We start from the raw sequence: 25,299 nt of genomic DNA, 5'->3' as shown, positions 1-25,299 counted from the left end.
TTGAGAGCCGTAAGAGCCGGCTCTTTACTGGGAGCCGATTCAGAAGAGCCGATTCTCCAAGAAGAGCCGGAATTCCCATCACTAGCAGAAACAAAGGGGCTAGTCAAAGGGGCTAGTCTATTGCTACCTACTGGGGGGGGGGGGCATGTCAGTGTTGTCCAGATCGACCTTGAGCCTCCAATCAGCCCTACAGCATGCTAAAGCTACACAGGAAGAGGACATGTATCAAAACAACAGGATAGAGGTTTATTTTCATACATCAATATGTTTTTTCTTCTAGGCTTTTTTTATGCATTTGTGTGTTTTTTTCATGTATCCACCTAGGAAGAAGATATAAACATTTGCATATAAATTAAAGAATTACATTAGAGGATATATTATTTAGATGCTAGGCATTTATACATGAACTCTAACTCTTCATAATGGCTACTTAGCATTCACACAACAATGTACAATGCACAGCAGAATAGCATGTGCTTTCCACTGCTGGAGAACCATAAAATAAGGTTGTATGTCACTCATGTTATTATGCATGTTTAATAATCAGCCAACTGCTGCTTGATTATTACAGACATATTTATTATAAAAATAAGTTGCTTTTAAGCATCAAAATCTAGCAAGATGCTCATGTTTGATGTTAGTATGTTTCTGCATCTGCGCACATAGAAAATGGCTGCGGCTAAATTTCGGCACATGTGAAGCCGAAAGATGGCTCACCCTGCGCCTTCTGAAACTCCAGAGTGGAGTTAATGCTATTCCCCCCTCCGAGTTGTAGTAAGTACAACTTGTAGGGACACGTAATTCGGTCATTGGCAAATTACTTTTTTTTGCTAATTTGAGCTCCTGCAATCACCTGGGCCCAAATTAGTCACTAATTCGCATTACAGCCTATGGCGGCGCCCAAATCATCAGCACAGCTCTTAGCCCAAGTCTCGTCTGGATCCATCTAGCGACTAGGGATGATCAATGAGATGCAAATCATTTTCCTGGTTGTACCTCTCACTGATGCCGGTGGATATTTGGTTGTCTGGACTGTTGTTAAAAGTTCCATGGCTTGGGTCTAAACATTGTGCAATATGTGTCCCAAAAACATACAGATAGGTGAATTATCTCCTCAAAAACCAACTGGCCTTAAAGTGACCTCCATTGTAAATTACACATTCAATTAGTCCTCTTCCAATAGGAAGGTTTAATTACCTGCCGTGTTTTTTACCCTCGAGCCAAGTGTCCGCCAGCTTCCGACGCCTACACCCCACTTCCCATGGAAAAAACGTTATGGTGTTTTCTCTGTCTCAGATTGGGGCCGCTGCTGCAGTGAGTAGCTAACAAGCGGGAAGAGACATGAATGGTGTAATCTGCTAGAACCACTACTGAGATCCTGGTTACAGTCCCTCATCTTGGACATTTCTATCTTGCTTATGTGCTACTCACGTTGACGCTTAATAAATATATTTACCTGCTCTTATTGTATCGGGTCTTCTCTTCCTCCCACAGCCATTCACTCTATACTGCCCCCCTCTGGCTCCTGATCACATGATGACATCCATCAGGAGCCAGGCATGCAACAGAACAGTGACTGCTGGGAGGGAGAGGTGACCGGACAAAATGGGAGTAGGTAACTATTTTTTACACACCTCCGCTGCGATAACCCTAAAAGGGGGAAGGGAGGAGGAGAGGGGCCCCATAGCGCATGGGCTGCCAGGGAAGGGGGCAGGGGGACACGCAGTGTCAGAGGGCCCCATGATTGTGTTGGGTGGCCTGGAATGATATAGCTAAACCTGTGTGTGTACAAGGCTTTATTTATTGACTATGAGTGCATTTATTGGTTTTAAAGGGAACTAAGCACCCTTTCTTTCCCTGAAATTTGTAATGGCTATAGGAGCTGCCATGTTCCCTCCCTCCCCTTCTCACTGTCCTTATTTACAGAAATCAAAGACGCTATCTTGACACATTCCCTCTGGATAACCTCTTTGTAGCAGTTGTCCTAATTACCCACCCCCTTCTGTTGAAGAAAAGGTATTGTTTACTTCTTGGTAATGAGTGCAATAAAACAATTACAGTACTTAAGTCATTAGGCCCACACACACATCGGATTTCCGTGAACAACGGGTCGTGTGAACGTCCCGTCATTCAGTCGTTCGCACGCTAAATCGGGCATGTGTACAGACTGTCGTTCGTTTGATAAGAGTGAGTTTGAGCGGATGTAAAGATAAATGGTAAAATGGATTTTTTTTAAAAAAATGAGACATATTAATGGCATGCATTTTTAATGTGCTATTGAGATGCCCTGGGCGCTAAAAATGGTGCTCGGTTCACTTTAAGACAATGTGGCTTTATTTCAGCATATTGTACATCTTGAGCTACTGTATCCTACAGAAACTGTCCCTGCTGCCATAATTGTAATTACACCCTGACTGTGGCAGGAGGATGCACAGAGTGTCTGCATCGGGCTGCACTTCCATTCCAAGGTGTTAATTCACTGGGATTCTTTATGTAAGTGACCCCCAACCAGTTTATTCATGGAAACATCCTGCTCTTGGCTGTCTCTCTGCAGGCTCTCATCCTTGATGAATCTGTGCTATCTAAGCAGTGAGCACCTGCTGAATTGCAGAATTCCAACGAGCATGAAGCTAACACAGGAGAAATTATATCAGTTCATTAAAATGTTTAACATTATAGTTAACAATTACTTCCTCCTTGGATGTGAAATATCATGGGCACAAAAAAAAGAGTCACTCTTCTATTAGGGAAGTGACTAAGTGGCACAATGACAATAGTTCCAGCATTTGCATCTGTCATGGGAATACATGTAATAAGCAATACTCGAAAATTAAAACATGTCATCTAAAGCTAATTAAAAGAAACAGCCCTTAGTTTATTAGGGGTTTAAACCAGTATAATACCACATACTTTATTAATAGAGCCAAGTTGAAGTAACAAAGTTAAGTACAACATACCACATATTATTTATTTGTGTTTACATAGTGCTAACTTCTTATGCAGCACTTTTATATTGTGTCTGGACTAAGTGTAGTGGACTAACTATCCCTCAGAGGAGCTAACAATCTAATCCCTATCATAGTCAGTCTTGCCATTGTAGTCTAAAGGTATGTACACACAATAGATAAAAGGCATTCAAAATGGGAAATACTGACAGATTCAACGATTGTTCATCTATCTAGTGTGTGTACAACTTACGCCCAACCTCTCTATCAAGGATTCAACATGTTGGATCCTTAATGACCCTCAACACCTGAGCATGCCTGATCACAATGCTATTTTCGCTCTTAAAGTGGACTTCCAGTGTAATTAGAGTAAGCCTGCACCTATTCAGTAGAAGACCTTGGGCAAGACTCCCTAATGCTGGGAATACACGGGTCGAACGGGCGGCCAATTAGCCACCGGATCGCCCCCAGCCGTGTCCTCGCTCGTCCGCGCATGCGCACGGATCGATTACCGCTCGTCCCCGCCGGGGCTTCCTTATCAGCGCTCGATTCCCTGCCATTGTCCGCCGGCAGGAATCGAGCGGGCGGGGGTCGAGAGGCTTGATCGGGCCAGCTGAATATTATCAGCTGGCCGGATCAGCTGGTCGATACACGGTACAGAAATGTACCGTGTATCCCCAGCATAACACTGTTAGTGCCTATAGAGCGCTCTCTAGTGGCTGCAGCTCTGGCACTTTGAGTCCGTCAGGAGATAAGCAACAATATAAATGTTCCGTGTCTTGTCCTGTCTAAATTACACATTCAATAAGTCCTCTTCTACAAATCAGATATAATTACCTGCTGTCTTTTTCATGCTGCCTAAATCTGCTTGTGGGGTGTAGGCCACGCTTGCCTCTCTGGTAATCACCTCCCCTCTGGATCCCTCTCCAGGCTGGTCAGCACACCTCCACAGAAAAAAAACCACAATCAGAATCCTCTTCATCGTGTAAAAATTACCTTTTTATACCACTTAGAAACAGTATCATTCGTAAGAGCATTAAAATGCTTTCTGACAGTGTTAAGTTGGAAGCTGGGGCATACAGCATGCTGTATAGACACGTCACTAGCCTGTAGGCTAGCAACGCATCTGTTACTGTGGTGCGGTGTTGAATGAAGGCACACAATGTAGTGGCTTCTTGTGTGTGGGTGAGTAGTAAGAACAATGCTCAGGCAACAGGGGCATGCCTGATCTTCAGGTGATGTCAGGCAGAGCCGGGACAAGGTCCTCCAGCACCCAAGGCTGAGACACCAAAGTGCGCCCCTCCATCCTTGCCACCCGAGCCATCAAACACTGATTGCTATTAGACTAAGAGGTGCCTCAGGGCCCACAACCTCCCCAACACCTTAATATCTAGTTATCTGGCTTGCAGTCACTGCCATGTATCCCCTTTTCTTATTTCTTTCTGCTTCAAACACAATTAGGAATGACAGCTGAATGAATTCTGCGCCCCCTCCTACACTGCGCCCCGAGGCTGGAGCCTCTCCAGCCTATGCCTCGGCCCGGCCCTGATGTCAGGTGACTGTTGTACACACACCAGATAGATTATCGCACATGGTGGTGTTTGTATGTAGCCTAAAAGCTGACTAATCTGTCTGTCTAGCAAATGAATCAAACTATGACCTTATGCCTCTGACATCAGCAGAGAACTGGTCTCCTGAGATGAGTCATTCAGTGACTGCATTACCAATGCTTCTGTGTCAGTCACCAACCAGAGAGGACAGAACATTCCTGGATGTCCAACTGCTGTGTAATCTCTATGGCCAATGGAAGTGTCATTGCATAATAACTTATCCAAGCAGCAGCAGAATTTGACAGTTGTGATGAAAATCACTGTATATACAGTCAAGACATCTGTGGCATATTGCTATGAATTTTTCATACGCAATGATCAACAATACTGCCAGCACACTGGGGTTTAAATCTAATGTAGAATTTATTCAAGAAGCATCAAACTACCAACTTCTCAGGTCTCACAGGATCCATTTCTCAACATGTAGATGACAGCTTATCATGGGCGCAGCTTCCTCTCATTTCCCTCTCATTACGGAGGTAGCATCAGGGTGTTAAATACTTGAATTTGTGTACTAGAGGCCACCACATAGCTCAAGCCACAAGTACAAAAACTATTCCTTTATAAAGCCTGAAACAAACATGCCTAAATAAAAGGAAAACATCACGTTTATGTATAAAAAGTTTTAATATAATTTTTCCTTCCCTTTTTTCTTTTTTTTTTTTGTAACATATTTATTCCCTTTTGCCATCAGCAGTTATCCTTGTCCCTTCATCCCAAACATAATATGTAAAAATCGGTCTGTCCCTCAGTATCCTTTCCTTTATGCAGAAACTGGCTAATAAACCCCTACTTACAAACTACTCGAAATACAATGGTTCATAAATACAAAAGTTGTCTTCATGTACAAAATATATAATACTGTTTGTATATTACATATTTTTGTTGTAAGGGCCCGTTTCCATTACATGTGGTGCAATGCAGCTACATAGCTGAATCACACCGCGGGTGTCCTGAAACCAATGCACGGCAATGGAACAGTTTCCATTGCGTGCGGAGCGATCCGAGAATCTGCAGCACAGCCGCATTGCCCCGCCATAACTCCCGATGCGGAAGTGACATGAACTGCAGCGGAAGTGATGCGATGCGGCTGGGTAGCCGCACTCGCATCACTTCATAGAGGAAACGGGCCCCTAAATGCTACAGTATTGCATAAGCCCAGAGTACATCCTGTCTCATCTAGACAATACAAGACACCAAACATTTATATTGCGCTTTTCTCCTGGCGGACTCAAAGTGCCAGAGCTGCAGCCACTAGGACGCGCTCTATGGGCTGTTGGAGTGTTAGGGAGTCTTGCCCAAGGTCTCCTACTGAATAGGTGCTGGCTTACTGAACAGGCAGAGCCGAGAGTTGAACCCTGGTCTTCTGTGTCAGAGGCAGAGCCCTTAACCATTACACTTTCCAGCCGCTCTAGACAAACCAAAAACCTATGCGAGGATTCTCTTCCTCGACTTCAGCTCTGCCTTCAATACTATGAGCCCTAACTTCCTCCATGACAAGATGGTACAGCTTAATGTGCATCCTTCCCTCTAAGTGTGCCTACTTCCTCACAAACAGGACCCAAGTGGTCATCAAGCTTGTCCTCAACTCAGCAGAAACTGTCGAACTGACCATCAATCTTAGGGAAAAAAACCTACACTTCCCCCAGTTCTCATTGAGGGCTCAGAGGTCACCAGAGTCTCCAGCACTCGCCTCCTGGGTACCACCATCTCTAGGTATTGTAGATGGGATGTGAACTCCTCCAAACTATAGAAAAAGGCCCAACAATGGCTCTTCTTCCTGCACCAATTGAAAAACTTTGGAATGACTCGCACTGTTCTGACCCGGTTCTACTCTGCCACTATTGAGTCTATTCTATGCTCCTCTATCATCGTGTGGTATGTGGGCTCCTCTGTGAGTGACAAGCACAAGTTACAGAGAGTCATCAGAGCCACTGAGAAGATTATAGGAACCTTCCTCCCATCTCTTGATCATCTCTACTCCTCAAGGCTGTGAACCAGGTCTTTCAGGATAGCAAACTATCATTCTCACCCTGGCAACCGCTACCTCAAATTACTAACATTCGGTCATTGCTTCAGGGCCATCGCCACCAAGACCTCCAGGCACAGGAACTCTTTTTCTCCCCAAGCTGTCCCGGTCCTAAACTCAGCCCCCCCCCCCTCCCCCCCCTCCCCATCCACCCATACTGCACTCTTCAATACAGGCACAGGAACTCTTTCTTTACCCAAACTGTCCTGGCACTAAATTCAGCCACCCCTCCCATCCACCCAAATGCAAACTCCGCTGTGAAATATGTGTTTCCCTAAATATGTACAGTATTCACTCTAATTTATTTATGTACCTATGTATTTCACTATGTCCCTATCTCCAAGCTGTTTGTGCCAAAAACAATTCCTTGTACGCTGCCCTGTACTTGGCGAATAAATATGATTCCGATTCTGAAACTGTTATAAGTAGTTTAAAATACTTTAAAAGTGTTTTAAACTCACAAACAGTGAAAACAACAACAAAATGGCATATTTTATACTATATGTCCAAATCCAGAGTTTATCATTTATTCCCATTTCACCGTGTTTAACACAGGACTTAACCACTTGAGGACCTAGGGCTTTCTACCCCTTAAGGACTGGCCACTTTTTTTCCATTCAGACCACTGCAGCTTTCACGGTTTATTGCTCGCTCATACAACCTACCACGTAAATGAATTTTGGCTCCTTTTCTTGTCACTAATAAAGCTTTCTTTTGATGCTATTTGATTGCTCCTGCGATTTTTACTTTTTATTATATTCATCAAAAAAGACATGAATTTTGGCAAAAAAATGATTTTTTTAACTTTCTGTGCTGACATTTTTCAAATAAAGTAAAATTTCTGTATACATGCAGCGCGAAAAATGTGGACAAACATGTTTTTGATAAAAAAAAACCCATTCAGTGTATATTTATTGGTTTGGGTAAAAGTTATAGCGTTTACAAACTATGGTGCAAAAAGTGAATTTTCCCATTTTCAAGCATCTCTGACTTTTCTGACCCCCTGTCATGTTTCATGAGGGGCTAGAATTCCAGGATAGTATAAATACCCCCCAAATGACCCCATTTTGGAAAGAAGACATCCCAAAGTATTCACTGAGAGGCATAGTGAGTTCATAGAAGATATTATTTTTTGTCACAAGTAAGCGGAAAATGACACTTTGTGAGAAAAAAAAAAAAAAGTTTCCATTTCTTCTAACTTGCGACAAAAAAAAAATGAAATCTGCCACGGACTCACCATGCCCCTCTCTGAATACCTTGAAGGGTCTACTTTCCAAAATGGGTCATTTGTGGGGTGTGTTTACTGTCCTGACATTTTGGGGGGTGCTAAATTGTAAGCACCCCTGTAAAGCCTAAAGGTGCTCATTGGACTTTGGACCCCTTAGCGCAGTTAGGCCGCAAAAAAGTGCCACACATGTGGTATTGCCGTACTCAGGAGAAGTAGTATAATGTGTTTTGGGGTGTATTTTTACACATACCCATGCTGGGTGGGAGAAATATCTCTGTAAATGACAATTTGTTAATTTTTTTTACACACAATTGTCCATTTACAGAGATCTTTCTCCCACTCAGCATGGGTATGTGTAAAAATACACCACAAAACACATTATACTACTTCTCCTGAGTACGGCGATACCACATGTGTGGCACTTTTTTGCACCCTAACTGCGCTAAAGGGTCCAAAGTCCAATGAGTACCTTTAGGATTTCACAGGTCATTTTGAGAAATTTCGTTTCAAGACTACTCCTCACGGTTTAGGGCCCCTAAAATGCCAGGGCAGTATAGGAACCCCACAAATGACCCTATTTTAGAAAGAAGACACCCCAAGGTATTCCGTTAGGAGTATGGTGAGTTCATAGAAGATTTTATTTTTTGTCAAAAGTTAGCGGAAAATGACACTTTGTGAAAAAACACAATTAAAATCAATTTCCGCTAACTTGTGACAAAAAATAAAATCTTCTATGAACTCGCCATACTACTAACGGAATACCTTGGGGTGTCTTCTTTCTAAAATGGGGTCATTTGTGGGGTTCCTATACTGCCCTGGCATTTTAGGGGCCCTAAACCGTGAGGAGTAGTCTTGAAACGAAATTTCTCAAAATGACCTGTAAAATCCTAAAGGTACTCATTGGACTTTGGGCCCTTTAGCGCAGTTAGGGTGCAAAAAAGTGCCACACATGTGGTATCGCCATACTCGGGAGAAGTAGTACAATGTGTTTTGGGGTGTATTTTTACACATACCCATGCTGGGTGGGAGAAATACCTCTGTAAATGGACAATTGTGTGTAAAAAAATCAAAAGATTGTCATTTACAGAGGTATTTCTCCCACCCAGCATGGGTATGTGTAAAAATACACCCCAAAACACATTATACTACTTCTCCCGAGTACGGCGATACCACATGTGTGGCACTTTTTTGCACCCTAACTGCACTAAGGGGCCCAAAGTCCAATGAGTACCTTTAGGATTTCACAGGTCATTTTTGTTTCAAGACTACTCCTCGCGGTTTAGGGCCCCTAAAATGCCAGGGCAGTATAGGAACCCCACTAATGACCCCATTTTAGAAAGAAGACACCCCAAGGTATTCCGTTAGGAGTATGGTGAGTTCATAGAAGTTTTTATTTTTTTGTCACAAGTTAGCGGAAATTGATTTTAATAGTTTTTTTTCACAAAGTGTCTTTTTCCGCTAACTTGTGACAAAAAATAAAATCTTCTATGAACTCACCATACTCCGTACGGAATACCTTGGGGTGTCTTCTTTCTAGAATGGGGTCATTTGTGGGGTTCCTATACTGCCCTGGCATTTTAGGGGCCCTAAACCGTGAGGAGTAGTCTTGAAACCAAATGTCGCAAAATGACCTGTGAAATCCTAAAGGTACTCATTGGACTTTGGGCCCCTTAGCGTACTTAGGGTGTAAAAAAGTGCCACACATGTGGTACCGCCGTACTCAGGAGAAGTAGTATAATGCGTTTTGGGGTGTATTTTTACACATACCCATGCTAAGTGGGAGAAATATCTCTGTAAATGACAATTGTTTGATTTTTTTACACACAATTGTCCATTTACATAGAAATTTCTCCCACCCAGCATGGGTATGTGTAAAAATACACCCCAAAACACATTATACTACTTTTCCTGAGTACGGCGGTACCACATGTGTGACACTTTTTTGCAGCCTAGGTGCGCTAAGGGGCCCAACGTCCTATTCACAGGTCATTTTGAGGCATTTGTTTTCTAGACTACTCCTCGCGGTTTAGGGCCCCTAAAATGCCAGGGCAGTATAGGAACCCCACAAGTGACCCCATTTTAGAAAGAAGACACCCCAAGGTATTCTGTTAGGAGTATGGTGAGTTCATAGAAGATTTTATTTTTTGTCAAAAGTTAGCGGAAAGTGACACTTTGTGGAAAAAAACCAATAAAAATCAATTTCCGCTAACTTTTGACAAAAAATAAAATCTTCTATGAACTCGTCATACACCTAACAGAATACCTTGGGGTGTCTTTTTTTCTAAAATGGGGACACTTGTGGGGTTCCTATACCGCCCTGGCATTTTACGGGCCCAAAACCGTGAGTAGTCTGGAAACCAAATGTCTCAAAATGACTGTTCAGGGGTATAAGCATCTGCAAATTTTGATGACAGGTGGTCTATGAGGGGGCGAATTTTGTGGAACCGGTCATAAGCAGGGTGGCCTTTTAGATGACAGGTTGTATTGGGCCTGATCTGATGGATAGGAGTGCTAGGTGGGTGACAGGAGGTGATTGATGGGTGTCTCAGGGGGTGGTTAGAGGGGAAAATAGATGCAATCAATGCACTGGGGAGGTGATCGGAAGGGGGTCTGAGGGGGATCTGAGGGTTTGGCCGAGTGATCAGGAGCCCACACGGGGCAAATTAGGGCCTGATCTGATGGGTAGGTGTGCTAGGGGGTGACAGGAGGTGATTGATGGGTGTCTCAAGGTGTGATTAGAGGGGGGAATAGATGCAAGCAATGCACTGGCGAGGTGATCAGGGCTGGGGTCTGAGGGCATTCTGAGGGTGTGGGCGGGTGATTGAGTGCCCTAGGGGCAGATAGGGGTCTAATCTGATAGGTAGCAGTGACAGGGGTTGATTGATGGGTAATTAGTGGGTGTTTAGGGTAGAGAACAGATGTAAACACTGCACTTGGGAGGTGATCGGACGTCGGATCTGCGAGCGATCTATTGGTGTGGGTGGGTGATCAGATTGCCCGCAAGGGGCAGGTTAGGGGCTGATTGATGGGTGGCAGTGACAGCGGGTGATTGATGGGTGGCAGTGACAGGGGGTGATTGATGGGTGGCAGTGACAGGGGGTGATTGATGGGTGATTGATAGGTGATTGACAGGTAATCAGTGGGTTATTACAGGGGAGAACAGATGTAAATATTGCACTGGCGAATTGATAAGGGGGGGGTCTGAGGGTAATCTGAGCGAGTAGGCGGGTGATTGGGTGCCCGCAAGGGGCAGATTAGGGTCTGATCTGATGGGTAACAGTGACAGGTGGTGATAGGGGGTGATTTATGGGTGATTGATGGGTAATTAGTGGGTGTTTAGAGGAGAGTAAACGCTGCGCTTGGGTGGTGATCTGATGTCGCATCTGCGGGCGATCTATTGGTGTGGGTGGGTAATCAGATTGCCCGCAAGGGGCAGGTTAGGGGCTGATTGTTGGGTGGCAGTGACAGGGGGTGACAGGGGGTGATTGATGGGTGATAGGTGATTGGCAGGTGATTGACAGGTGATCAGTGGGTTATTACAGGGAAGGATAGATGTAAATAATGCCCTGGCGAATTGATAAGGGGGGGTCTGAGGGTAATCTGAGCGTGTAGGTGGGTGATTGGGTGCCCGCAAGGGGCAGATTAGGGTCTGATCTGATAGGTAACAGTGATAGGGGGTGATTGATGGGTAATTAGTGGGTGTTTAGAGAAGATAACAGATGTAAACAATACATTTGGGAGGTAATCTGACGGCGGGTTTGCAGGCGATCTAATGGTGTGGGTGGGTGATCAGATTGCCCGCAAGGGGCAGGTTAGGGGCTGATTGATGGGTGGCAGTGACAGGGGGTGACAGGGGGTGATTGATGGGTGATAGGTGATTGGCAGGTGATTGACAGGTGATCAGTGGGTTATTACAGGGAAGAACAGATGTAATGAATGCACTGGTGAATTGATAAGGGGGGGTCTGAGGGCAATCTGAGCGTGTGGGCGGGTGATTGGGTGCCCGCAAGGGGCAGATTAGGGTCTGATCTGATAGGTAAAAGTGACAGGTGGTGATAGGGGGTGATTGATGGGTGATTGATGGGTAATTAGTGTGTGTTTAGAGGAGAGAATAGATGTAAACAATGGATTTGGGAGGTGATCTGATGTCGGATCTGCGGGCGATCTATTGGTGTGGGGGGGTGATCAGATTGCCCGCAAGGGGCAGGTTAGGGGCTGATTGATGGGTGGCAGTGACAGGGGGTGATTGATGGGTGATTGACGGGTGATTGACAGGTGATTGACAGGTGATTGACAGGTGATCAGGGGGGATAGATGCATACAGTACATTGGGGGGGGGGGGGGGGGTCTGGGGGGGGGGTCTGGGGAGAATCTGGGGGGTTGGGGGGTGATCAGGAGGGAGCAGGGGGCAGGGGGGGGGTATTAAAAAAAAATAGCGTTGACAGATAGTGACAGGGAGTGATTGATGGGTGATTAGGGGGGTGATTGGGTGCAAACAGGGGTCTGGGGGGTGGGCAGGGGGGGGTCTGATGGGTGCTGTGGGCGATCTGGGGCGGGGGGGGGAGAAAATCAGTGTGCTTGGTGCAGACTAGGGTGGCTGCAGCCTGCCCTGGTGGTCCCTCGGACACTGGGACCACCAGGGCAGGAGGCAGCCTGTATAATACACTTTGTAAACATTACAAAGTGTATTATACACTTTGTATGCGGCGATCGTCGGGTTAACATCCCGCCGGCGCCTCCGTATGGCCGGCGGGATGTTGCGGCGAGTGAGCGGCGACAGGCGGAGGCGGAGGATCGCGTCACGGATGACGCGATCGCTCCGCCCATGCCCAAACAAGGACCGCCGCATTTTGTTAATACGGTGGTCCTTGCGGCGTCTGCTTCCCGGCCGCCATTTGTCTATACGGCGGTCGGGAAGTAGTTAACTTACTTACAGGACTTAACTTACAAACAATCTCCAAGAACGGAACCTGTTTGTACTTACATCACCATCTATATACCTAAAAATCTTGTTTATATTAAATTGTGACTGTTAACTTGTAAATTTTATTTGTTTGTCCTTCATATTTGCTGCAACAGAACGTAGCCATTGACTGCTGCATTGCATGCTGAGAAATGAAGTATTACATTTGTTTGCCCAGCACCTTGATCAATTAAGGTGTTATTTATAATCTGCGCATTGAACACAGTCCCTACTTATAACTAAGCTCTAGGCTTTGTTCCTTTTTACTTTTTTCTCACTGCAAGGGTTAAGTATTAAGGGCCCTTGTTCAATTCACTTTTTCTCCTAAGCATTCTCTTAGGTGATAATTCCTTATTATTATTCTTTATTGGATTTATATAGCGCCAACATATTACGCAGCGATGTACAATAAATAGGATTACAGACAATGATAACGGGTGACAACACAATACAGGTAATAGAAAATAGATACAACAATACAGGTAATAAGCAATAAAATACACAACACAAGGCAGATAGTAATACAATGCCAGATTTACACTGGAGTGGTAGTGGTAAAAATACAAGTTCAAAATTCTGGGTAAAGTGCACACAGTCATGTATGGTACACAAGGGGACAGGGCCCTGCCAAAGGCTTACAATCTGAGGGAGGGGTTGGTGACACAAAAGGAGGGGGGTGCATCATGAAGTTTCTTTGAAGCCACCAATAAACAATTAAATACTCAGAATGATTTTGACAGCACTTTTCCACCTTCTTTTCAGTCGTTTTTCAATTTCAGAGTGCCGAAAAGTTATAGTAGAACAGAAGATGAAAAATGATCTCCTAGGGGAAAATGTATTAAAAAAAGGTGAGTTGAATAGGAGCCTAGGGCTCCAAATGCACATTCAAACAGAGCTAGGGCGCTTTTCCACCAGCTGTGAACCGCTTCAAAAAGCGGATGGCAGCCGTTTTGGTGATCGCTATAGAGCACCGCAATTTACATGTAAATAATGGTGCTCATTTCCCACTAGTGCGCATTGTTTTATCCCCAAAAGCAAATGCCGGCTTGAGAGATTCTCATCGGGATCAGGCTCCATTCCCAACGTCTGTGCCGCAAGCGGCAGCAAGTGGAAATCGTTGCTTGTCTGATCTCAGCACAGCGCAATCGCAAGCAGCAATGGAAAAGGGATTAAAGGGGAGGAAAGGGAAGGACAAGGTTAGGACAGCTAATATAACTCCCCTTAATCACTGAGTAATTTATACCCTGACTGACACTATTGTTAAATACAAGTGCGTGCGACACTGGTCAGTAGTGAAAAAAGGGGGGAACAATTTATTTCTTCTCAAGGACTACAAAGCATAAAAAGTGTGTCGAAACACATCTATTGAACAGCGCTGTTGCACACAAACAATGACACACATTGACATAGCCGGGCACACACAACCTGCAGCTGCACACATATGAGCACACGTATAAGGACCCCTAACGTAAAGTCCATATCCTCTGTGGATGGTCACAAGTTAGCAAGCACCTCCATGCTTAAAGTAATACTGTGGGAGGTCAGGGGAAAATGAGCTGAACTTACCCGGGGCTTCTAATGGTCCCCTGCAGACATCCTGTGCCCGCGCAGCCACTCACTGATGCTCCGGGCCCGCCTCCGATTCACTTCTGGAATTTCAGACTTTTAAAGTCTGAAAACCACTGCACCTGCGTTGCCGTGTCCTCGCTCCCGCTGATGTCACCAGGAGCGTGCTGCGCAGGCACAGACCATACTGGGCCTGTGCAATACACTCCTGGTGATGTCAGTGGGAGGGAGGGCTTGGCTGCGCAGGCGCAGTGGTTTTCAGACTTTAAAGTCTGAAATTCCAGAAGTGAACCGGAGGCGGGGCCGGAGCATCGGTGAGTGGCTGCGCAGGCACAGGATGTCTGTGGGGGACCATTAGAAGCCCCGGGTAAGTTCAACTCATTTTCCCTCAACCCCCCTACAGTATTTCTTTAATCCAGAGAGCAAAAAGTAAGCAAAAGCAAAAATGGCAAGTCCAAGCCAAGTCCCATATTAAGCCTCCTGCATAGCACAGCAAAGCATTAGCAGTTCCAGACCTCATGGGTGATTTCAAGCAAGGAGTTATATAGCTTCAATATATACTCACAGACCCTTGGAAATGGCTCGCAGGTTGTAAGTTCCAGGGGATTGGAATAGGTTTGCTTGTAAGGGGGGCCCCCAAAAGTGCTAAGCAGCACTAAACAGTCCGCTCAAAGTTCTCCCTACAGGATTTAGGTAGGCGGAGCTGGCATGCATCGGCTTCATTCACCTCAAAACTCTTACCTAGCGGTATTCTCCAGCATCCCTTGCTTGCGTCCGGCAGCACATGTCGGATCACTGATGAAAGAGCGCTGGGATTGCTACAATGTTGGAGAGCATCACGCCGGGCTCGCAAGCAGCAATGGAAAAGGGCCCTACCGCTGATAACAAATAACAGACAATACATTTCATGCTTGACTGGGGAAACCACATGTGAGTACAGGGAACAGATACAAAGTGCAATATTTCAACGCTTGTCTAAATGGAAGGTAAATAAACATTAAAAATCTAAGGAAAAGGAATAGAAAAACTCATCTTTGCAAAAGTATAAACCAATTTTATTAATAATCTTAAAAAAGGCACGCAGTGTTTGTCCCTAAAGTGCAAATCTCCCTTCTCCCCACCCCCCCACCCCAAAAAGGTACCAATCTAAAAACAACACTGCGAAGTATGATCAGGTTAATATGGAGTGCTTAACACTCCATAAAGATAACTATCAAAAATAGAGCACATATTGTGTGCATAGCACACCAATAAACAAATGAAAAGGAATAGAAAAAATCATCTTTGCAAAAGTATAAACAAATTTTATTAATAATCTTAAAAAAGGCACGCAGTGTTTGTCCCTAAAGTGCAAATCCCCATTAGTTAAAAAGACCCAGGAAACATGTCCTAATCACCAACTGCATATAATAACCCTGGCAGAGGAGAGAAACCACTCCAGGTAATGCTCCCTGCCTTAACCCTAAGTGCACTTTGTATATTCATGTATATTCATGTGTCTATAACATTGGTGTTGCCTTCAAAGCTGGGTGACCTACTTGGAGGAGATATAACAGTTCTCTGGTGTGTGACTGAGGCTATGGTTCATGCCTGACTTCCTCTCTATTGTGCAGGGCCGGGCCGAGGCATAGGCTGGAGAGGCTCCAGCCTCAGGGCGCAGTGTAGGAGGGGGCGCACAATTCATTCAGCTGTCATTCCTAATTGTGTATGAAGCAGAAAGAAATAAGAAAAGGGGATACATAGCAGTGACTGCACGCCAGATAACTAGATATTAAGGTGTTGGGGAGGTTGTGGGCCCTGTGGCACTCTTAGTCTAATAGCAATCAGTGTGTGACGGCTGGGGCGGAGGGATGGAGGGGCGCACTTTGGTGTCTCAGCCTTGGATGCTGGAGGACCTTGTCCCTGCTCTGCTATTGTGTAACTCATTCTGTGAATGACATTGACATCAAGTCTACTAGCCAAACTGGTGAAAGAGTGGCCAGCAGACATGAATGGGGCTTACAATGCTTCTGCTTTGGATGTAGGGCACTGGTGTTTAGTGCTTGGCCTATGAAAATAGTCACCCATATTTTTTTCTACATGGAGTCCACAGATGACATAGAAAAGTATAAGTTAATTATGGCTAAGCATATGTTTAGTGCTAAAAATATATCTATAATTATATTTATTGGGTGAATTTCGGGAAAATGTATGTGTTTCTCTATCACTAAAACTACATTTAAAGGAATCAATATGATACATGTAAGAATATACCATATTATTATTCTGGGAACTGAAGTTACTCCCTCTTGCCAGGAAAAAAAACACCCTTCTTGAGAAGGGACAGCAACACTCTGATATGTTCACATTATTCAACAAAGTGTGTCTATTGTTCTCAGATAGATCTTCTTGTCATTCCATAATCTATGTTAGTGTACTACAGTTCCATCACCGGATATCATAACTGGACCCTTTTCAGGGCTGGTTCACACTGCAAGAGCTTTTTCTAAGCACTTGTGATTTTTAAAGGTCATACTAATGTAATGCTAAGTGTGGGTGTATTCTCACTTGAGCGATGTAAGTTTATAAAAAGGAAGGTAATTCTATGATGCCATCCTGGCGGAGAGTTTGTGCGGTTGCCCTGCGATATCATTTAGCAATCTGCTGTGGCGGACCGCTAAACAAGGAATGACAATTGTGCTTGCTGTTTATGGTCTGCCATGTGCCGATCACTCAACTACTACCATGTTGTCCCTCCTCCCCTCTCAATTGACTGAAGATGCTGGACAGCTATAGCCAAGCAATGTGACTGTACAGTGCTCATTCCCCATAAAGTTGATCTAACAATTGAACAAGGATTGCTTTGGGTGACATTAATGGAAATGGTAGAAGTAAATTAGGAAAACTGATGTCCTGATTAGCTGAGGTCCAGTACTGAGGTCCAATCTGAAGCCCAGAAACTTGTCACTTCCTGCCCCACAGACTGTCAGTAGGCTGCAGTCTTCTCATAGAGATAGTCTATGCCTATCCCCTTGCAGGTGAAACAATGGGATGATAAAATACAAGCAGCACATGACGCCATGCCTATAAAGAAGTAACATTTAAGCTCAATAGATTTTTTTTCTTCATTGTTTGTTGCTTTACTTGCTCCTCCTTGTGGCATCATTTTGTGTGCAAAAGAAGAGCTATGTATGTACATTAAGGCATACCTGAAGTGAGAGGTATGTGGAGGCTGCCATATGTATTTCCTTTTAAATAATAACAGTTACCTGGCAGTCCTGCTGATCTCTTTGGCTGCAGTAGTGTCTGAATCTCACACCTGAAACAAGCATGCAGCTAATCTAGTCAGATTTCAGTCAGAGCACCTGATCTGCATGCTTGATCAGGGTCTATAGGTGCGTACACACGTTGGATTTTTCCAAACGACCGGCCGTTTGGAAGTCAAATCAGGTCTGTGTACAAACGGTCATTCAGCTGATAAGACTGGTTTTGATGGATCCGCTCGGCGGATCGGTCAAATCCAGTGTTATCAGCTGACCGACCGTTTGTACACACGCCCGATTTGACTTCCAAACAACCGGTCGTTTGGAAAAATCCAACGTGTGTATTTACCTTGTGGCTTAATGTTTTAGAGGCAGAATATCAGCAAGACAGCTGAGCAATTTGCATTGTTTAAACTGTATGCCTGTTGATAAGCACCCTGAGAAAACCTTCCCTAGAGAAAATTAGGAAGAAATGGTTATTGAATCAGGGCCAAAGTTTAATAGAATCAGACAAATAAAAGTATTTACTCATCTGCAGATAAGTGTGAAGTGCGTCCTTCTTCGCCATCCTTCTACCCCTCCAGTGTATCAGTCATGTCTCTGTATCTCAACAAAGACACGTTGCTTTGACATGAGATGTGCAGCCATACCAAACTAGAATTTCTTCATCACAAATCTGAATTTAGTTCATTAATGTGCCAGACAGAAAGAAATGGCAACATAAATGAGTAATAATATTGATTTACACAAGGAATCCATATGATGCATAATATGCCAGACAGTTGAAGTGAGTCAGCACATGGGATGTATAAAGGAATACAGATAAGCATCAGAATTTGTTGAAAAATGATCTAGAACCAACATCATCCGCATTGCTACAGGGTAGGTATTCAGGGCTGTTTACAATCGCATTCAGATTTACCTAAAACATAATTCACTGACCATGCACAAAGTAGCCTGAAGAAGGGACAGTGTAAGAACAGTATGGCCGCAGTACATGTAGTCAGGGAGTATCAGGCGGTGGGAAAGACAGGTTGTGAATGAATGCCTTTCTTGGTTTTTAGGGCACAATTAATGACTAGGAGGCATGGTGAATGCCAGATGGCAGGCAGAACAGAGATCCGCAGAGAGGAAGCAGCAGAAGAAAAGTCTAGCAATTGTGACAAATGTTGACCACAGCAGAACAAAGTATTGTGTGACTGGAAAGAAGATTCTTGTTAGGTGTATATTTGGAGATGAAAGAAGAGCTTTTTTCAAGTCAGCAGTTTGTTTAGTACTTTGTATAAGAATCTGCTGATTTTAAAGTAATACAAGCAAAGGGTTACCAGAGCACGTATAACAGAGCTGAGCATAAGAAAATGTCACAGAACATTAAAAAGATTAATATCTGTATTACATACACCCAGACTTGTGCTTTAAAACCCAACTTCAAGCTCACAAGTTAAAAAATTATGCCATAGATCATTCTCTGTTTAGACTCCATCTGCATGTAAATTAAAAAAAAAAAGCCTTCAACAAAATACTGTCAAAGAGAGCATAGCTCATAATGCAGTAATGCTGCAAATACATTTTTCCCACCACAGGTTATATTACTCTGGCTCTCTAGTTTTCTCCCACACCCCAAAAAACGTACTGCTAGGTAAACGTGTTTTCCTGAAACATTTACATTAGACTATATTAGGGACATTAGACCGTGGCTATGGTAGGAATAAGACTGGGCTGCTCTGAGAACAGTCAGTGACATGATTATATACTCTGTAAAGTGGTGCAGAGGGTGACAGCACCATACTCGAGTATAAGTCTAGAAATGTAGGTCTGATTCACTTCATAAAAGTATAGGGGTTGACTTATACACGAGTCACGGGCAACACTGAGTAACTGAGTAACACTGAGTAATGTGTGTACTAATAGTGACATTCCCATTTGCAGCAATTTACCCTGTGGTAAGTGATACTTGGAGGAAAGGAAATGCCAAGAAAACACCAGGTCTGAAAGTCCTGGCCACAACAATTAACAAGGAAAGGGGCGGGTGGGGGGGGGGGGGAGAACTGGGCTGCAAGAGAGGGGGTGAATAATTGCAGCACTTGGGAGCCTGAAGGAGTTATTGGCTGCACTTAAAGAGGAACTTCAGCCTAAAGAAACATACTGTCATTAAGTTACATTAGTTATGTTAATTAAACGAGATAGGTAATATAATCTCTTACCCACTCTGTTTTAAAAGAACAGGCCAATGTTTGTGATTTCACGAGGGCAGCCATCTATTAGGTTGAAAGGAGGTGACAGGGAGCACGAGACACAGTTCCAACTGTCCTATGTCCTGATCAAGCTGCGCACGCTAGGCAACGAGAACAACATCATCAGAAATCCCATCATGCTTTGCACAGCATTAGGGGAAAAATGCCCGGGAAGATTTCTTTGATGGGGCGGAGCAAAACAAAGTTCTGATGCTGTGAAACTGTTAAAGAAACACCAAGCCTTTTCAGTGCTGCTGAGTATATTTTTATTCTGGAGGTTCACGTTGAGGGACAGGAAGGTTTAATGGCTGCAATACTGTATGCAGTGCAGTTAATAATTCTCAATCACAAGAAAATGTATGCGTGCTCTACACCAAGCTTAACCCTTTCAAGTCTAGCTGTGCAAATCTGGCTAAAATGGCTTACCATGAGACATGCTCACTCAGAAGTGCATCTGCTTTCGCATGCCAAACTTTGCAGGGTCAAAAACCAATACCGCGAAGCGCAGACGAGCTACCCAGCCTCCACCTCCGGGGTGTTGCTGTGGTCCCTAGGCAGTGAGAGAGCCTGGGGCCCCGCAGCCCCCCCGGTTGTATGGGGGCAATGGGAAGCCTCCCCGAGGCGCTCCTGGATAGTGCTGTATAGCATGAACTAATTCCCGCAGGGCAACCGCTTCGCGGTATTGGTTTTTGACCCTGCAAAGTTTGGCATGCGAAAGCAGATGCATTTCTGCGTGAGCATGTCTCATGGTAAGCCATTTTAGCCAGATTTGCACAGCTAGACTTGAAAGGGTTAAGCTTGGTGTAGAGCACGCATACATTTTCTTGTGATTGAGTTAATAATTCTTCCTGGTCCCCAAGTACAGCCATTAACTTTGCTGGGTAGACAGTACTTGAGTCAATAAAAAATTCCAGCTTAAAAGGGTTGAATATTGGGGTCGACTTATACACGAGGTCGACTTTTATTCGAGTATATACGGTCATAAGAATAATAATCTAGTGACATCATCAGGCTTTGCTCAGCTCAACTAACCTACAAGGAATGGCTTAAGGGAAACCTTAAAGAGGAACTCCAGTGAAAATAATGTAATAAAAAAAGTGCTTCATTTTTACAATAATTATGTATAAATTATTTAGTCAGTGTTTGCCCATTGTAAAATCTTTTAAATCCCTGATTTATATTCTGCAATTTACATTACATGGTGACATTTTTACTGTTGGCAGGTGATGTAGCTGCTGCATGCTTTTTTTGGCAGTTGGAAACAGCTGTAAACAGCTATTTCCCACAATGCAACAAGGTTTGACAGACAGGAAACTGCCAGGAGTACCACGGTCCTCAGAGTTTCTTGTGGGAGGGGTTCCACCCCAATATCAGTCATACAGCGCCCCTGATGGTCTGTTTGTGAAAAGGAATATATTTCTCATGTAAAATGGGGTATCAGCTACTGATTGGGATAAAGTTCAATTCTTGGGCGGAGTTTCTCTTTAAGACGTGAAAGTGTTCAGTTTATTTTTTCCAGCCCCTTGTAGTCCTTCAGGTTCCTCATTGTCCTTCTGGTCCGCTGTGTTCCACTGCTGCGGCCCTGTGAAAGCTTTCCGACTGAGCCCTGTCATGAGTCACCACACCTCAATCATGCTCCGGTTGCTGGAAGCATTCTGCTGGGAGTTTGTTGGAGCCTGAGGCTGCACATGCGCAGTAGCCTGCGCCAGGGCTGAGTCGGACAGATTAAGGTTCTCTTTAAGAATTGTAGCTTGTGACACATAACAGGCCTGCAAAGAAATAGCAGGTTAACAGAATATATCTTTCTTTTTTTCTGGACTTAGATTTAGCAAAGATTTTTTTTTTATTTGGATAATGAGTAATGAGAGATGGCAGAAACACAAAGTGATTATCCCACAAGAGGTGGATTGTTGTGCGCATATTTCTTTTGTTAGTGTTTCTTTTGTGTATACATCATCACCTATTGGAATGGCAGCTGAGCTGTGTATATGATTTGAAACAAAGATGGCTGCCATGATCTTGGATAAAGTATGTACTTCTTTGTTTCAAAAGAACCGGTGTTGTGTTTGATTACGCTGCCTGTTAATTTGCGCTGCCCCGCATGTGCAGTAGGAGACTGTGCAGTCACAGTTCCTATTTAATTATGCTGCTGGTGGTAAAATACTAAATATCTCCACTTCCTCACATCCTACACTCTGCAAATTTTCAGGGTAGGGAGGGGTCCCCCCGAACTACCTCTATGCAAAATTGCAGCCCCCGAGCCCCACTGGTTCCCGAGGAAAGTTTCTCTAATCTATCTCCTGAACCAGCGGGGCTCGGGGGCTGCAACTTGGCATAGAGGTAGTTCGGGGGGTCCCCTCCCTACCCTGAAAATTTGGGGAATGTAGGATGTGAGGAAGCGGAGATATTTAGTATTTTACCACCAGCAGCATAATTAACTTCACACTGAGCATGCATGCTACTCAGTGTGGAAGGGAGCGCACGGGCAGCGCAATCAGACATTACACCGGCAGTTTAAGGAATTATTTTACAACTTCCTAGTTCCTTTTGTCATGAAGTTCCTGTGGGCGTGGCTTACTAGAGAGTAGATCACTTCACAAAAAGAATCTAATCTTTTCAGGTGGGTTCCCAAAGGGAAAGGACTAGCACTGCAGTCTTTGAAAGACAAAGCCATGATCCATCGATAAGTAGCATATACTTGTTTGCTTGTATTTAGTTGATATTTTTTTCCATTATGTTTGCGTATTATGATGTTCTGTAAAATTTTGACTTCTAAAATTACTTTTCTCCGCAAGTGTTCTTTCCCTTCGCTTCCAAAGGAATGCTAATTCTCTCAAAACTAAAAAAACTTTCCTCATAGTTATAGCATAGGACCACCCTGAGTAGTAAAAAATAACCTCAACAATGAATTCTGTAAATGGGCTCAAAAGGCTCTGCTGTCTCATCCAAAGTAGTAGATTTAAAGTGGACCTGAACGCTTGCACAGGACAAAAGGATAACATATAGAAATGTATCCTGTATGTATTTAGAAAGTTTAGCCTGTCTAATCCCCCCTCATCTGTGACTAATCACGCCTGTAATTTGATCTCCCAGCTTTGTCAGCTGGCTGCCACGGCAGAGAGCTAATTGGTAAACATAGGAAGTTAACAATATGTCTGCTTCCATAAAAGCAGGAAGAAGACACACATACAAAGTTATTGCAGGACTTGTAAGAGCTGTAACAAAGAAATGTTTTTCTTTAAAGGTTATTATGCTGTTGTGTGTCTTTTAGAGCAGAGAGGAAGTTCTGAGTTCTGGTCCGCTTTAAATACAAGAATGGTAACCCTTTCAGAGTTAAACACACTAAAATTCTGTGAAAGTGGGAGGGTAGGAAATAAGAAATGGGAGGTAATAATTTTGTAAGTAATTATCATAAATAGAGCACACAAATGTCTCAGGGGTTCTCAGAAATGGGTATTACTGATGCAGTCCCTTCAGGCTAAGCCACCGTGTGGAGGCATCATGGTTCATTGCAGCCTGAGAATGGTAGACAAAGCTTCCACTGACATACCAAAATAAATACATAAAAACCGGTAGCATGTTAATTCTTAGAGGACTAGCTGAACATATTTCTAAAATAGAGAAGTTGTGCATGACCAGAAACATCCTCTCTAATGCCGATTGCTGCCTGGAGCAAAAAATCTCTTTTCCTCACAGCAGCGCGCCCTGGACACTTGTCCAACATTTGGTCTCTCTCTGTCATCATATATTTCTTGTCTGTCAGGCTGACAGCAAACATAAAATCTCTAGACAGCGGTATCAATGATGATATATTCAATAACCCAGCCAGTGGATGAGGCTTCGAAATGATCAAGCTTAATGCGTTAGCAGCACGGAGAAGCTGTAATCTGTCAGTTTTATTTGATATTTGTTTTCCTTTAATGTTTTCTGCGTGTTTGAACTTTCTCATCCTTATCACAGTTATTTCAGTCTTTCATTATTATTTGCTTATAAAGCAGCAACGCGTTCTGCTCTTTCTGACATCTTTCTCGGTATAATTCCAAACGTCTCAAACGAGTCAACTGACTGGGATTAAAAAACAAGAATCACTAAAACAAAAAAGCAAACAAGGATTTAGTTGTCTCATCTGTGATAAAATGTCCCGAGGCCATGGGCTTAGCCTTCACTAAAATGTTACTGCTGTCAGTGAGGTTCCATCCTGTGGCCTTTCCCTTTAAGATTTTAGCTGCCAAAGTTCGCAAGGACATGACAGATGGATATAAAAGTCAGGCGCGCAATTACGGGGACAAGGTGACTGCTGATCCATGTATGATAAAGCCATCTGATCTGCCATAAATCCATCACACAATACAGCTCAGGATATTATTGTGTGGTTTGCTGCAGGATTCAATATGAATTTAGGAAAGCAGCCACCAGGCAAAGCACAGTCATTGTGATCATATGCATTGCTGTTGTTCTTCATGCTTAGGAACAGCCATAAAACACAGAACAAGAACACATACAGCTTATCAGTGTTACAGCAGCCAGTACTGCTAAACTTCCCTTTGTGTTTATTCACAATGAGATGCTTATTGGTAGACTACCGAAAAAGCTCAGAACATATTTTTTGGTGACCTCCATTCACCCTCCCTCTTCCATGACCCCCCCCACCTTCAAGTGTGGCCTTCATCTTAACTCTTAATGCCAGGTTGCAGCCAGCAGGGCTAGCAACAGGGCAGGGCTACCTCCCTCCCACCATCCAGTACTGTTGAAACTTATCTGGCCCCCACCCTCACAAATACTGTTTGCAAGCTGATGATTATCATGAGTGTTTTGAAGAGTGGTGATCACTAATTAAAATATATCCTCAGACCTATAACCCAGTCTCTCATCCTCTTGTGGAATTGAGGCAGAGTTCTGCCTCATGTTGTCATGTGAAGAGTCAGTGGCGTAACCACAATTCATGAGCCCCCCTGCAGAACTCTGATGCCCCCCCCCCCTCCATATTCACACCTCTTCCCTCGGAGCCCTTCATGGATTTGTGGCCCATCTCACAAGGCTCATGAAACAAGTGTGGCCATCATGATCTTCATACCCATAAAAAGTGTAGCCACAAAAACGCCTGCTCTGAAGTATAGTCCCCTGTATTGTAGTAAAGGAACATTAGTAGCTGAAGCCCCAAGCCAGCTGTGGGCCCCCCTGCGATCGCAGGTGCTGCTCCTCTCTAGTTATGCCCCTGTAAAGAGTCACATCAGGCATTCAAAACTCCCATCCTCAAGGTCATTGGTCTTCACACACCTTTGGCACAGCTCAAATTAATTGATGGAACTAAACCAGGAAAGATGTGGTCCATCAAGCAGAACACTGAGATGAATATGGCCCTCCAGGACTGGAGTTTGACACCTGTGAGTTACATGAAGCACAACACTGTCACTGAAACCATAGGAGGAGAGATACAGATGCAGATCTGAACAGGGATTAAGAAGGCACTTCAATAAATGAT

The 25,299-nt window shown here is 44.0% G+C and overlaps 1 long non-coding RNA gene across 1 annotated transcript; it reads right to left on the bottom strand.

The window, feature by feature from the left end:
- Positions 1-244: 244 nt before the first annotated feature.
- On the bottom strand, positions 245-19,864 carry LOC137553957 (uncharacterized). Its single transcript, XR_011027313.1, has 3 exons — positions 19,788-19,864; positions 3,783-3,889; positions 245-320 (listed from the first exon to the last, which is right to left on the bottom strand). It is a non-coding gene; the product is annotated as an uncharacterized lncRNA (long non-coding RNA).
- Positions 19,865-25,299: the final 5,435 nt, after the last annotated feature.

Source organism: Hyperolius riggenbachi, chromosome 1 (assembly GCF_040937935.1).
Source record: "Hyperolius riggenbachi isolate aHypRig1 chromosome 1, aHypRig1.pri, whole genome shotgun sequence".
Classification (NCBI taxonomy): Eukaryota; Metazoa; Chordata; class Amphibia; order Anura; family Hyperoliidae; genus Hyperolius; species Hyperolius riggenbachi.
This window is presented reverse-complemented; position numbering and strand designations above follow the sequence as displayed.